The following is a 15,092-nucleotide window of genomic DNA, read 5'->3' as shown; positions in this document are numbered from 1 at the left end:
CACTTTTCTTTTTTGGTATAATTGATAAAATGAGGTTCCAGTGTTCATATTGTAATAAAACAAAAGTATGTTAAAATATGAGCAGTGGAGCATTTTGCCTTGTAAATAATGCTATACAATATTACAACTTTGATTATGTGTCACATTCTACATCACAAGGTACTGAACCATTATAGTGAAATGATACATCTTTAGTTTATTTATGGTTATTTGATATAAACAAATATTTTCTCCCATCCTTCCATTCTACTAGGCTTTATCCATCCCATCATAATGGCCACTAGGTGGCAGTATAACCTCGTGGTACCCAGACCGTCCTCCACTAAACACGATCAGCTATTATCCATAATTAGGTTTGATTGACAGATGTGTGATATTGTATTTACGACATTCTAATATTGATTTCTCATTGGTTGATGCCTATTGGCTTATTAATATAGACTAGGAGAATTAAAGGGTTATTTCTAGAATTTACAAGAGATCAGATTGATTGATTGAATCCTTTAGCAGTTTGCAACAAAAAAAAGCACAGTAAGATACAGTTCAATACAAGGTAAGAGGATTATAAACCCAAGAAAGCCTATGGCTTGTTTCCATTGGGGTCCTTTGTACTCAATTCATCGAAATATTTAATGACAGACAAATATACTATGCAAAACATTACATCTGCATGGAAAAAGCATTACAAAAAGACTGATTGTCTCACAATTCATTGTTTATTCTACTGTGTTATCAGAACAGAACTGGGCCTGGCTGGCACACTCTGGACTGCATCTTATTTATTATTATTATTATTAAAAATAAAATATATTTTTAAGTAAAGACACTTCTTGTGTTCTTGTTCACAGTGTGTAGTTAAAAGTGTGTCAGTGGGTTACATCCCCATGGTTACCATGGTTACGTCCATAGACACCGACGCTGCGTGCGTCGTGTGGGCGGGGCCTGGGAGGTCACATGGTGTAGGCTACAGTGTTCCACCACAGAGCTGATCCAGGGTCTGTATCTGTATCTGTCGCTCTGACTCTGATGGCTGATCCAGGATCTGCTTCATTCAGACCCACATGAAGCAGCAGAAACAACACAGTGTCTCTGTGCTGGATACAGATACTAATGATAATTATACTTTAATACCTCCATTAAATATCGTATCGTCTCTATTTCCTGTCTGAGAACAGAGGAGGATCCTAAAACCTGATTCACATTCGATCATTTTTAGAGGCGTTTTCCCTCTGAAAGAGAGAGAAGGAAACATGGAATCCACCAAGGCTGGTAAATAGATTACATTACATTACATTATATTACATGTTATGTTATGTTATATTACATTACATTACATTACATTACATTACATTACATTACATTATATTATCTTTAGATGTGGGTCGTTGTTCTCAGTCAGTTGGTGCATAATGATTTAAAAGCATGGAAGTAAAAAAAGACAGAGGCATGACTTCTAGTTCTGCAGAGAATGAATGAATACTAGGTTTTGAATGATCATTGTGGTTTAATAATAGTTATTATGAGAGAAATGTATCTGTTGTTCTGCAGAAAGAAAAGCGTTGGAAATATCAACATATGTGTAACATTTTGATATGATGTTACACATATGTGTACATTATGATATGTACACATATTGATATGTACACATTATGTGTACATTATGATATGTACACATGTGTAACATTATATCATATGTATATGTAAGTATTCATTATTATTATTATTGTTAAAGCATCAGGACAGGATCACTAGTTATAATATATATAGATAAAGTATTAATTATTATTATTGTTAATAAAGCATCAGAACAGGGTCACATAGTTATAATATATATAGATAAAGTATTAATTATTATTATTGTTAATAAAGCATCAGAACAGGGTCACATAGTTATAATATATATAGATAAAGTATTAATTATTATTATTGTTAATAAAGCATCAGAACAGGGTCACATAGTTATAATATATATAGATAAAGTATTAATTATTATTATTGTTAATAAAGCATCAGAACAAGGTCACATAGTTATAATATATATAGATAAAGTATTAATTATTATTATTGTTAATAAAGCATCAGAACAGGGTCACATAGTTATAATATATATAGATAAAGTATTAATTATTATTATTGTTAACACATCCACTGCCAAGGGCTAATCTCATAATGTACTCACCAGTGCCAAGGTGTTTTTGTTGTTTTTTTCATGTCGCCATAGATCTTGTTAAAATCCTTAAGATTGAGCGCTACACAGTCTGTTTACATCCGCGAGATCTCCCTGTATCTCCCAGTGAAGACCGCATGTCAAACGGACTTCCATGACTGTAGTTAGAGCGGATTACGTTAAACAGTGAAATGCGAGGAGAAAAAACTACAGGAAGAGAATTGAGTTTCAGTTTCGTCTGTAGAATGGGAGCGGGCGTGATCGTGAAAACCGGATCCCAAATAATTCTATTTCCTGTCATCAAACCGGAAACGGAAGTGGATCAAAAAAAATCCGAAAGTGCACCCGGACCGCGCATGCGCGAAAAGACCGCAGCCCGTAGGGCTAGCGACCTGCCTTTTTACCCCCGGTCTCAGTAGCGGGGGGCGGGGCGGGTGCGGGGAGAGACAGGCGAGTTGAGTGAAACGAGTTGGGGAAAACGCAGTCCCCACAACATCATTTACGATTCTGTGCCTATCGGTACATAACTCGGACGGCGCTTAGTCGACTAGCAGACCATCGGCCGGTCGTCGCGGGCACTCGCGCCTGGAGGCGCTCGGGCGCGACTCCTCGGCCTCAAGGTCTGCTAAGTCGGCGCGCCTGGCGTCATGGTCCAAAACTATACTTTATCGGCGAAAAAAAGTAGTCTGCTGTGTTTGAAAAAGTATTGTCCCATGCGGGAGTCGAACCCAGACTCCCAATGCTAATGGATTGGGAGGCTGATGACTAGCGAGGTGCGCCACTGAGGCCGGTGCTGAAATTGGGTATTTGGGCTGTATTAGAATGTGACAACCCCCAACGTTCCCAACTCTTCTAATGTAGAGTGAAAGAAGCACCGCCCTGTAGGCCCCTACGGGGCCTACAGGGCGGGGCTACTCAGACCGGGGGTAAAAAGACTGTTCGCGTAGGGCTACGGTCTCGGCGCTTAACAGTTGGATTTAACGGCCCGTAGGACTACGGTCTTGGCAGTTAATGTGTTAATAAAGCATCAGAACAGGGTCACATAGTTATAATATATATAGATAAAGTATTAATTATTATTATTGTTAATAAAGCATCAGAACAAGGTCACATAGTTATAATATATATAGATAAAGTATTAATTATTATTATTGTTAATAAAGCATCAGAACAGGGTCACATAGTTATAATATATATAGATAAAGTATTAATTATTATTATTGTTAATAAAGCATCAGAACAGGATCACATGGCCCAGTCCTCCTAGCCATGTGCGCCTGTGTTTACGCTCCTCGTGGGTCCGACGCTGATTGGTCGAGGAGGTCGTGACGCGGTCGTTGCATAATTATAGAGCACCGAAGTCCTGACGTCACTCGTTCATCCCCAGGTTTGCGGAAGTAATTTCTCTATGGAGAATAACATTGGGTCATCTTAGAATCGTCTCATATAAGAATTGTGGTCCAAAAATAAACACAGCGTGTCGGCGTTATTGTCAGGGAGGAGGTTCTGTATCGTTTATGATAGTCAGTCACTTATTTGATACAGTCTGTTTCTGGCGAAAATGTAACTAATTCGGCGGAAGTAACATTAGCGTTTTCTCACCGTCAGTTGATGCTTCATATCCATAAGAGTCAACCCGCCGTGGTCATGTGTTTATTTTTGGAACACAGTTCTTATTTGACGCGATATTAAATACGTCTATGGGATTCAGAACGGGGGTGGAAAACTGCGAACCAGGTAGACAAACAAAGGATGTGTAAATGACGTCAGACTTCGGCGGTCTATTGTCCTCCTGGCTCGGCACGCGGGGCCACGTGCTGTGACCACGTGCTGTGACCACGTGCTGTGACCACGTGCTGTGGCCACGTGCTGTGACCACGTGCTGTGACCACGTGCCGTGACCACGTGCCGTGACCACGTGCCGTGGCCACGTGCCGTGACCACGTGCCGTGACCACGTGCCGTGACCACGTGCCGTGACCACGTGCCGTGGCCACGTGCCGTGACCACGTGCCGTGACCACGTGCCGTGACCACGTGCCGTGGCCACGTGCTGTGGCCACGTGCTGTGGCCACGTGCTGTGACCACGTGCTGTGACCACGTGCTGTGGCCACGTGCTGTGGCCACGTGCTGTGGCCACGTGCTGTGGCCACGTGCTGTGACCACGTGCTGTGGCCACGTGCTGTGACCACGTGCTGTGACCACGTGCTGTGACCACGTGCTGTGGCCACGTGCTGTGACCACGTGCTGTGGCCACGTGCTGTGACCACGTGCTGTGACCACGTGCTGTGACCACGTGCTGTGACCACGTGCTTTGGACACGTGAGCCTCCTGATGCAGCAGGAGCTGACCCACTTTCACCTCCTCAGATGTACTCCCTGCTGTACTCAGTACTTTTACTGAGAGTACTTTTACTTTACTTTGACTTCTACACTCAGCAGGGTGAAGTAGGGAAACTGAATTTCCCAAATAGATCTAAAAATGTATTACTTGAGGAAAAAATAGTGATATTAAATACCATAATGTAGACATTGTAGACAATTGAAAATAGCAGATCTACACGCTCACAACAATCGCAAGCTTGTAGATCTGCTATTTTCTAATAGACTATTAAAGTATAAAATTAAGTGGTGGTTAATGCATGTTTTGTAATAATAATCTGTAAATATAGTAACAATATAGTAACAACAATTGATAAATGGAGTAAAACAAATGTAATATTTGCCTCTGAGATGTAGTGGAGTAGAAGTATAACATATAATGTAAAAGTTACTATACCTGAAATACTCAGGTATAGTAACTACTTACTTACTTAAAGTAAAAGACAAGTACCTCAGTACTTAATTACATGTGGAGGCGTGGCCACACACCCTAATGATTCCTGGAGCATATAGAATATGTCTTTTGATTGGCTACAGTGTTGCTCAATATTTTAGATATGCATAATTTATGTTATGTAATCACAGGCTAGAGGAACTGGACTGGTCCGACGTACTAAACAGCACACAGGTAGACGAATCTTGGCTTGGTTTCAAAACCAAATTCATTCAAATTTTGGACAGTGTGGCCCCCATGAAAACCGTCAGGGTCAAATCCCGCCCGGTACCATGGATGAATTCGGACATCCTTACTGCCATGAAGGTCAGAAACAAAAAGTGTTCTGAGCTTCATAAAGGTAGGATCAAACTCGCCAGGTGTTTTAACAAAGGTCTCGAATCCCACGTAGCTAAACTTGAAAAAGAAAGAAACAAGCTAAGAAACAAGGTTAATGGCATGCTCCTATTAGCAGAAAAAAGCTTCCTCGATGACAGAATTGAGGAAAATAAAAGCAAACCACGAGAGCTTTGGAAGCTATTCAACAACCTACTAGGCTGCAGCAAGAAATTGAAAACCAGGTTTACAAACATAAGCCTCAAGGTGAATGACACTCTCTTCACATCCAAACATGAAGTGAGTAAAATCCTCAACATATTCTTCACGACCATAACCTCAGATTTGGTTGAAAAACTACCCCCTCACTCTGAGTGCTATGGTGAGGAGTATGTTGACTCATTTTACAAAAAACAGGGTGTACGCAAAGATGATTTTAAACTCTCCCCTGTGAAAACAGAAGAGGTGTTTAAAAAATGGACTGCTCTTCATCAACACAAAGCCACAGGCCTCGACAATATCCCCGCCAAATTTCTAAAAGACTCAGCCGCCTCCATTGCTCCAATCATTACCCACATAATAAACCTCTCCATCATACAGGGACGGGTCCCTAACGATTTCAAAAAAGCAAGGGTGACCCCTCTGTACAAAAAAGGAAACAAATTAGACCCTGGCAACTACCGCCCTATTTCTATTCTTAGCTCCATCTCGAAAGTCATGGAAAAAATAGTCTATGAACAGGTCGATAAGTATCTTGCCGAAAAAAATCTAATCTACAAATTCCAATCTGGCTTCAGAACAAACCACTCCACTGACACATGCCTTCTCTATTTGAACGACTCTATCAAACAAGATGTCGACAAGGGCAAATATTGCGGCATGGTCATGCTGGACCTCCAGAAGGCCTTTGACACCGTTAATCACCCAATTATGATCAATAAGCTCAAAGCAATAGGTTTTGATGATACGTCAGTGAACTGGATGAGATCCTACCTGGAAGGGAGGGAGCAAGTGGTGGAAGTAAACGGCACCCAGTCCCCCCCCCTCCCTGTGACTTGTGGTGTCCCACAAGGAAGCATACTAGGACCTTTACTGTTCCTGATATATGTGAATGACATGTCATCAGCCTGCGACTGCAAACTGTTCCTGTTCGCAGATGACTCGGCCCTGCTAGTCTCGGACAGGGACAGGCTGCAGGTTGAGAAAACTCTCAGCTCCGAACTCAACAAGATCTGCATCTGGCTCTCTGACAACAAACTTTCATTACACCTGGGTAAAACTGAATCCATCCTCTTTGGGTCCAGTCCTAACCTTAGCAAGGTAGAGAGTTTCTTTCACGATCAAAGTGGGTGATGATGTCATCAAAAGAAAGGATGAAATTACCTACCTGGGCTCCATCTTGGAGGCAAACCTCTCTGGTAACAAAAACGCCGAAAAAGTGATCAAAAATTTCAACCAAACAACACGCTTTTTGTGGAGGATTGATCGTCTAGTCAGTAAGAATACTCTGAAGATTCTTGCAGGGGCCCTCATTCAAGGTCATTATGATTATGCATGCACTTCATGGTATCACAACACCTCCAAGGCCTTAAAAACAAGGCTCCAAACATCCCAGAACAAACTTGTAAGGCTACTACTTGGCCTCAATCACATAACCCATCTAACCCCTGCTCATTTTGCTAGGATTGGATGGCTTAGGGTTGAGGACAGAGTACAGCAACTTGCTATGGGCCTGGTCTTCAAGATACACCACAACATTGGGATCCCCCTGTATTTGTCAAAATACTTCCAAAATGTTAATGCAGTCCATGATCATCCTTCATTTTCCTCTTTTGTATATATATATATATATATATATATTTATTTTTTTTTCTCTCGTCATACCAGTAACCTGAAAGCTGATTGTATGACATTCTGTATAGTAGTGTGTATATCTGCCTGCCTCTTATATTTCATCATGATTTGTGTGCATGGGGTTCTCATCTTAAACAAGCTTAGTGCTTAATGAGAGTTCCAGTTTAGTAGACCTTGTATTGTGAATTTGTACTTCCATGTACTGTTATGTACTGTCATGTACTATTCTCATGTCTTTCTAAATAAACTACATCAATCAATCAATCAATGTAAAAACTAGTGACATGGAGAGACCTCCTGGACTTTATAATCCCCCCATATATAAAAGTACATTAACAATCATTTTAAACTATAAAATAAAACTAACAAGGGGAGAGAAAGACTGCGTCAGACACAGTGTTTGCTGATTTCATTGTTTTTAATCGGGCAATAAATACATTATTTGTTACACGCCAGTGAAGTGTGAGATATATGCGTGTGTGTGTGTGTGTGTGTGTGTGTGTGTGTGTGTGTGTGTGTGTGTGTGTGTGTGTGTGTGTGTGTGTGTGTGTGTGTGTGTGTGTGTGTGTGTGTGTGTGTGTGTGTGTGTGTGTGTGTGTGTGTGTGTGTGTGTGTGTGTGTGTGTGTGTGTGTTGATCATTATGTAATGATGTTATAACTAGAGAGCAGCTCACCATGCTGGATGTGTCACCTTTAAACATTTAACTTGACCATTCATCGTCACTCAAATAATTGCGATTAACGATTTAATTGTGTGTTTGGCGTTGAACATTGGAACATATGAAGATCAAACAGATATGACGAATAACTGACATATACTAATAAATTATTGACATTGACGCATTGTCAGCTCTTTATTGGCATGTCTTTTAAAGGACACCTTTGAACTATAATGAATGGGGACGCCAAGTTGAAAGACATTCAAATGGAAACAATTTATAATCTTTTAAAATCTTTTGAATTCAAATTCAAATCTTTTAAACGGAAATGGTTCAAAAAAAAGTTTCTCAAATATTATGCAGTCTGAATAAGATGTTGTGCTGCTCTTGTCCACCACCAGGGGGAGTAATAGCCTACATCAGGTCGTGTCACAGTGACTCGTCTAGCGGCAGCTCCCTGTCGTCCTCTCCGCCGCGCACCGCCTTCCTCAGCCACCGGGGGGCCAAGCAGCCGTGGGGCGTGGCCCTCTCCTCCCCCCCCGCCACCACCACCCCCCAGAAGAATGGACGCTCCTCCTCCTCCTCCTCCTCCTCCTCCTCCTCCTCCTCCTCCTCGTCTGGTGGCATCACAAGTGAGAACATTACACATACATATAATGTGTCAGCCTGGCCTAACTATACAACTAGAACCCTAACCCTAACCCTAACTATACAACTAGAACCCTAACTATACAACTAGAACCCTAACTATACAACTAGAACCCTAACTATACAACTAGAACCCTAACCCTAACCCTAACTATACAACTAGAACCCTAACTATACAACTAGAACCCTAACTATACAACTAGAACCCTAACCCTAACCCTAACTATACAACTAGAACCCTAACTATACAACTAGAACCCTAACTATACAACTAGAACCCTAACCCTAACCCTAACTATACAACTAGAACCCTAACCCTAACCCTAACTATACAACTAGAAACCTAACCCTAACTATACAACTAGAACCCTAACCCTAACTATACAACTAGAACCCTAACTATACAACTAGAACCCTAACCCTAACCCTAACCCTACAACTAGAAACCTAACCCTAACCCTAATCCTAACTATACAACTAGAACCCTAACCCTAACCCTAACTATACAACTAGAACCCTAACCCTAACCCTAACCCTAACTATACAACTAGAACCCTAACCCTAACCCTAACTATACAACTAGAACCCTAACCCTAACCCTAACCCTAACTATACAACTAGAACCCTAACCCTAACCCTAACTATACAACTAGAACCCTAACCCTAACTATACAACTAGAACCCTAACCCTAACTATGCAACTAGAACCCTAACCCTAACCCTAACTATACAACTAGAACCCTAACTATACAACTAGAACCCTAACCCTAACCCTAACTATACAACTAGAACCCTAACTATACAACTAGAACCCTAACTATACAACTAGAACCCTAACCCTAACTATACAACTAGAACCCTAACCCTAACCCTAACTATACAACTAGAACCCTAACCCTAACTATACAACTAGAACCCTAACCCTAACCCTAACTATACAACTAGAACCCTAACCCTAACCCTAACTATACAACTAGAACTAGAACCCTAACCCTATAACCCTCTTTATCCAGAGTGATTTACAGTAAACAAGGTAAACACATACATAGAATACAGAGACAGTGTAGTGTCTCTGTAAACTATAGGCTCATAGAATACACAGAGACAGTGTAGTGTCTCAGTAAACTATAGGATCATAGAATACAGAGACAGTGTAGTGTCTCAGTAAACTATAGGATCATAGAATACATAGAGACAGTGTAGTGTCTCAGTAAACTATAGGATCATAGAATACATAGAGACAGTGTAGTGTCTCAGTAAACTATAGGATCATAGAATACAGAGACAGTGTAGTGTCTCAGTAAACTATAGGATCATAGAATACAGAGACAGTGTAGTGTCTCAGTAAACTATAGGATCATAGAATACAGAGACAGTGTAGTGTCTCAGTAAACTATAGGATCATAGAATACAGAGACAGTGTAGTGTCTCAGTAAACTATAGGATCATAGAATACAGAGACAGTGTAGTGTCTCAGTAAACTATAGGATCATAGAATACAGAGACAGTGTAGTGTCTCAGTAAACTATAGGATCATAGAATACAGAGACAGTGTAGTGTCTCAGTAAACTATAGGATCATAGAATACAGAGACAGTGTAGTGTCTCAGTAAACTATAGGATCATAGAATACAGAGACAGTGTAGTGACTCAGTAAACTATAGGATCATAGAATACAGAGACAGTGTAGTTTCTCAGTAAACTATAGGATCATAGAATACAGAGACAGTGTAGTGTCTCAGTAAACTATAGGATCATAGAATACAGAGACAGTGTAGTGTCTCAGTAAACTATAGGATCATAGAATACAGAGACAGTGTAGTGTCTCAGTAAACTATAGGATCATAGAATACAGAGAGACAGTGTAGTGTCTCAATAAACTATAGGATCATAGAATACAGAGACAGTGTAGTGTCTCAGTAAACTATAGGATCATAGAATACAGAGACAGTGTAGTGTCTCAGTAAACTATAGGATCATAGGTAAACAATGAACCTAGCATCAGTCTAAACAGTATAATATTAAAAAAGAATCTGTATATGTAACCTATAGAAACTATAGGATGCAGGTAAACAAATGAACCAAGCATCTGTCTGAATGTAGCATTATGTCTTTGTGTGTGTGTGTGTGTGTGTGTGTGTGTGTGTGTGTGTGTGTGTGTGTGTGTGTGTGTGTGTGTGTGTGTGTGTGTGTGTGTGTGTGTGTGTGTGTGTGTGTGTGTGTGTGTGTGTGTGTGTGTGTGTGTGTGTGTGTGTGTGTGTGTGTGTGTGTGTGTGTGTGTGTGTGTGAACAGATCGTTGGGGCATAGAGAACGTGAAGTCGGTGGAGGCTCTACAGGAGACGCTGATCAGAGCTCTGCGTTCTCTCATCACTAAGAACCATCCCAACCAGCTGGCCAGCTTCACCAAGCTGCTGCTGAGGCTGCCTGAGCTGCGCTCCCTCAACAACATGCACTCTGAGCAGCTTCTGGCCTTCAAGGTCCATTCCTGAGTCCTGAAGCTAACGCTGCTGCCTGGGGACCAGGACAGGACGCTGTGGGGGGTCCGTGGGGGTCCAACTCGGGTTAAGGAGGGAGGGAGGGGCTGAGTTTAGCTGTGGCAGAGCAGCAGCAGCGTTGGGGACCTTCAGCCTTCCTTCTCCGTTAAATGACGTAACGCGTCCTAAACCAGCTGCCTCTACACTGCACTGATGAAGATGATGATGATGAAGATGATGATGATGAGGAGGCCAAACCACTGGTTCCCAACCTGGGGTTGGGGGCCCCTGGGCGGAGCCGCCAAAGATCCCAGGGTCGGGGGTTAATATGTCAAAGAATATGAAATCATATTGTACTGTAGGGCTCAGAGGCCTGTTGTCATGGTAACGCATACTATGGCCAATGTCTGCGACTGTACAAAGTTAGAAGCACTTTTTTGTACGGTTAGACGACTAGACGTGTATTCTTGCATTGATTGGTGCAATATGTGACGATGATGACGAGCGCTTTTGACTTAACGGCTGTATCATAGAACCTTCTTCACTCTGTGTATTATTCCCAGGCTGTGCTGACGTGTAAAAAGTCATTCTTTTGGATGGATGTTGTTGCTTGGCGAGAAAACGGGGCCATTTGTAAACTCCTAACGCTCGGTAGTGAATGATGTGACGTCAGAGGAGAGTTGTGACTCCTTTAGGAATGAGAACCAGCTGCTATGAGGGCAACGTGTCTATGTTCCTCGGGTTCTATGTTCCCCTCTTATCTAACCCTAACCCTAACCTTAGTGGGGGAACATAGGGATGACCCGGCTATGAGGACAAGTTATAGCTTATAGCTTATAGGTTATAGGTTACAAAGCGTTCTGAATAATAAACGCCGGAAAATGACGTTGGAAGGAAAGGAAGTTTATTTTTATTTTCAATATAATGTAAATATGTCTGGTATGCTGTCTTTTTTAATGAAAATGTGTTAAATGCAGGTTTTCTGTGGAACGTGTCATTTGGGCTGTGTGATCAAACATGGCCTGGTGTTCCACCGTACTGATGGGGGGGGGGGGGGGGGTCTATGCAGCGATGTCATGGACCAGGGACTAAACCAGTTAGGTGTTTAGGTGTTGAGTCATACGAAGGTGTCCCTGTGCCAATACATATCTGATCTACAAGCTCACAACACGCCTTCCAACGGAGTAACTTAGGCATTAAGATAATAATCACATGAGAGAGAGAGAGAGAGAGAGTCGGCGGTAAAAACGAAATCTGCAAAGACTTAGTTTTTATTCTTTATTCTGTTTATTTTTTGGCCGTTCACATCAAGCACTGTAACTACATTTATAACAATAACCATAACTATATGTTCACCACTGTCTCCTTTATAGCTGACTTGACTTGACAACGATTTGAATGAAATTATATGAGATACATTAGTTATTGTTCTTGGTGTGAAAGGCCTTTGCTCATCAGCATCCACTGTGTTCAGACTGTGTTGAGTTTTCTTAACATTTCATTAAATGTCTTCAGACTGTGTTGAGTTTTCTTAACATTTCATTCAAACATTAGTGAGTCAGTTCTGCTTTTCTTTTTGCTTCACAGCAGCTCAGACTCTCATGGACGTGAAAATAGAACCTGTGTTTAATAAAAAATAAACCCTGTACAGCCTGTTAGATCAGCATCATGAACGTTCAGTATCTAGATATCACTGTTCATAAAATACAGTATGATGATTGTAATAATGTCACTGACTGGAGTCAAAGTACTTCTGGTCAAATATTACTGCTTTCTTACTATGTACCTGTAACTGAAGTACAGTACTGGAGTAAAAGTACTTTGTTACTGTTCACCACTGGCTATTACAAAGTCATCATGTTGTCTGTTCCAGTCTGTTCCAGTCTGTTTCAGTCTGTTCCAGTCTGTTTCAGTCTGTTCCAGTCTGTTCCAGTCTGTTCCAGTCTGTTCCAGTCTGTTTCAGTCTGTTCCAGTCTGTTTCAGTCTGTTTCAGTCTGTTTCAGTCTGTTCCAGTCTGTTTCAGTCTGGCCTTCATTGTGGAGAATCTGAGCTTTTTGTCTTTTTGTGCTTCTGTTATTTCCTCTGTGAAAGATTTGCATAGATTTATATACATATATACTGTATACATATAACTGAGTATATAGATAAATACTATATGAATACATTTTTATAAACGTGACATTTGTGTGCTGATGTGTTTTGTATCTACTTAACCATTAACCATTTAAAGTACTGTAAGATATTGTTTTAACATAAGTGTTAAATAGCTCTATATTGTGTTTTTATTCAATAACGGGTCTCTCCAGCTCTTTAGTAAACAGACAATACGTTTTCAGGTCGGGATACTCATTTCATCCAATCAGGAGAGAGAGAACTCATACAGGGTACAGGATAAACAAGTCAAATAGGAATTGATGAAATAAAAAAGAATTAAATAAATGAGTAGGCCTACTATCTCATCAGTAGGCTATAAAACAGGGCTTCATTGGTTAATGTATTGTTTATTAAATCTAAAAAGTAACTTTTTACCAAAGCTACCATATATCAAATAAATATAGTGTATAGATTATAAATGACTTATAAATGAGAGTATAAATGACTATCTGTAAGCTAGTGGAAGTATAAAGCATTGAAACATGGATATGATATATTATCTGACATGGAGAAATAAACTGTCCTTTATTTCAGGGTCACTGTAGTTTATTAATCAATACATTGGCCTGCAGACAGACAGACAGACAGACAGACAGACAGACAGACAGACAGACAGACAGACAGACAGACAGACAGACAGGCAGGCAGGCAGACAGACAGACAGACAGACAGACAGACAGACAGACAGACAGACAGGCAGACAGACAGACAGACAGACAGACAGACAGACAGACAGACAGACAGACAGACAGACAGACAGACAGACAGACAGACAGACAGACAGACAGACAGGGTGAAAGTGGGTCAGAGAATCAGAGCAATTAACAACTGTTGTACTGGTATATACTATTATATTAATGTTATACACTTGTCAATAAACAAACAAAACAAATAAATTAACTAACTAACTAATTAACTAATTAACTAACTAACACAGAACATAATGTCACTCATATTCATTCATAGAACAACTATTTTACTTCACATCCATTCATTTAAAGTTACTTTTCCATTCGGTACATTTGTGCACCGTCGTATGACGCTGTGAGCGCCCAAAATAGTCAATCTACAAGCCCACAACCCGTCGCGGATGCGACGCGTTGTGGGCTTGTAGATCTGCTATCATTTTCATTACAAAGCTCGATTCCTGGTGTCTCCTTCGACACTCAGAAAGGACAGCGGCTCAGTGTCGCCCTCCTGTGGTTCATCATCACATCCACACTCTGTGCTTTGAGTCGCATTGTGATGCAAAATGTGCTATAAACTGGATAATAGCGCCCTCTGGTGGGTGATCTACCAAGTGTAGGTAATTTATGAATGTATCTTTATTTTATCTTTATGCTGTTATTATGTGTTTTACATGTTTTATTGTTGTATTAAAAGATAGAAGATAATTGTCAATTGAAATAAAGAAAGTTTTACAACAAATACAGGACTTGGTTTTAGTTATATCACTTAGAAGCTAGTCGGCTAGCTAGCTGGCTGGCTAGTGGCTAGCTGGCTAGCGGATGTAAACACAGTCACATTTTAAGATAGAGATTTCCGGTGTGACAAGTTAAAATCGGTGTCTTATTGAATTCCGTGACTGGGTACTGCGGCTGCGCGTCCCCGAAAATAGCCGATCTACGAGCTCGGCTGCTGTCGGCGCGCGTCACCGTCATACGGCTAAACTATAAACCAACCTTTGTGAAGACTGAGCATGCGCGGTTTGCGCTAGCTTTAGCCGTTAGCTTTATTTTATCTTCGTGGCCATTATTAGGTGTTAAATGTTTTATTGTTGTATTAAAACATAAAAGATTATTGAACACAACTGTCGATTGAAATAAAGAAAGTTTTACAACAAATACAGGACTAGGTTTTAGTTATTTCACTTGAGAAGCTAGTCGGCTAGCTGGCTAGCGGATAGCGGATGTAAACATAGTCACATTTTAAGATAGAGATTTCCTGTGTGACAAGTTGAAATCAGTGTCCTATTGAATTCTGTGAC

This window comes from Gymnoscopelus braueri (genome assembly GCF_963280865.1).
Source record: "Gymnoscopelus braueri genome assembly, chromosome: 11".
In the NCBI taxonomy this organism is placed as follows: domain Eukaryota; kingdom Metazoa; phylum Chordata; class Actinopteri; order Myctophiformes; family Myctophidae; genus Gymnoscopelus; species Gymnoscopelus braueri.
Note: the sequence above shows the minus strand (reverse complement) of the source record.